The 1601-nt window shown below is 35.5% G+C and overlaps 1 long non-coding RNA gene across 1 annotated transcript in view; it reads right to left on the bottom strand.

The window, feature by feature from the left end:
- Window positions 1–1601, bottom strand: part of LOC118477498 — a 62090-nt gene that overhangs the window by 20863 nt on the left and 39626 nt on the right. The window lies entirely within an intron of this gene.

Below are 1601 nucleotides of genomic sequence, written 5' to 3'. Positions count from 1 at the left end.
GATAGATAGATAGATAGATAGATAGATAGACAGACAGACAGACAGACAGACAGACAGACAGACAGACAGACAGACATAATAAAAATGAGGGATTTACTTAGATATGGATAAAGGTGAAAAGCGGAAGACGATACCCTGAAGACAAATTATTGCATCATTAGATGAATGTGTTGCATTGTCATGTACTGTGGTGACATCAAGCGCTCATCAAACGAATATATTTGTAGAAACCGACATTTTTCCACTCATTGAAAAAATTTTTAATATAAGTTTTGTTGTTGTTTTTTTGCTCAACACCTTTTATGTTTATATAAAACACATTTCTGTCTGGATATTCACTAAAAAACATGGATCAAAGACACGAACAGTTTCAAAGGACTCTAACGCTTTCGATTTAAGATAAATTGTTCTCAAAGCGAGTGAAGTGTACAACCTTTGAATATTATACTATTAACTCTATATTATGCCCAAAATTGACGATCTGCCGTGTGGTGAGACGTAAATAGAGATTAGAGCTGTCAGGTCAATAATACTTTCATAACAGTATCGGCATGTGTACAGTGACAGATTATGTTCAAGGTTGTGTTTAGTATATATCTAAAGCAAGTCTTTCTCCTTCTACACAGCGTCTTACTTTTCACCTCAAAAGCTGGTAAGTTTGTTATTTTATAATAATATTATCATATTATCCCAAATCCACCAATGGAGGTCGTAGCCCACTCAGCCGGGCTTAGTCCTATAAGCACGGTCGAAGCAGCTGGTCTCTTCAATAATCACAATTTCTATGACGTAGTGTGGAAATCAGGCGCTCGTCAAAATAGTGAAATTGAGGAAACCGACTTTTCCCGCCCGTTGGCCAGTTTTTAACGTTTTTTCTTTTGGCCAAACCAACCTTATTTCTCCAATTTAAAATACCTTTGATTGTGGATTTTTCTAAAAATAAATACCCACCCACACACCCCCCAAAAAAATCACAAAAACCCCCAAACCAAAACAAAAAACCCCTTATAGAAAAACAAAACGGTGATTAAAGACACAAATGAATTTAAAATTGTGATTTCTTAAGACTCTCAAGTTTTGGAATTTACACAGATTTGGCGGCCAATTTCTCGCTAATTGTTTCTCTAACACAAGACGACCTCCACACATGTCAATTGCAAATAATAATCTTTACTTCTATTCTAGACAGGCGTTTATTTTTCTGATCAAAAGCAGGAAAAATAAACAGGCTTTAAGACGACATCCCTAACTTTATTAAATGCCCAGAAATTTACGAGCGACTGATTCCAGCGCGACACGAAACTGATGGTGTCATTCGTAGGAAAGAAACATTAACAACCAATAAAACCAAAGCTAGATTAATTAAAAGCAATAATTGGTGTTCGATTTCTTTTTGAATACCATGGTATCACTGTTGTACTAGAAGGGATTATCAACAAAGTTGACTAAGCAGAGGACATGTTTATTTCCCTTGAGGACCCTTCTGTTTTCATAGTTTTAAAGCAAGCTGTGAAGCAAGTCGATGGGGGAAAATCAACAAGTCAATATAGCACTCTACTTTCTTTACTTTTGCATGCATTTTGATACAAATGAATATATAT

Source organism: Aplysia californica, unplaced genomic scaffold (genome assembly GCF_000002075.1).
Source record: "Aplysia californica isolate F4 #8 unplaced genomic scaffold, AplCal3.0 scaffold00114, whole genome shotgun sequence".
NCBI classification, from domain to species: Eukaryota; Metazoa; Mollusca; class Gastropoda; order Aplysiida; family Aplysiidae; genus Aplysia; species Aplysia californica.
This window is presented reverse-complemented; position numbering and strand designations above follow the sequence as displayed.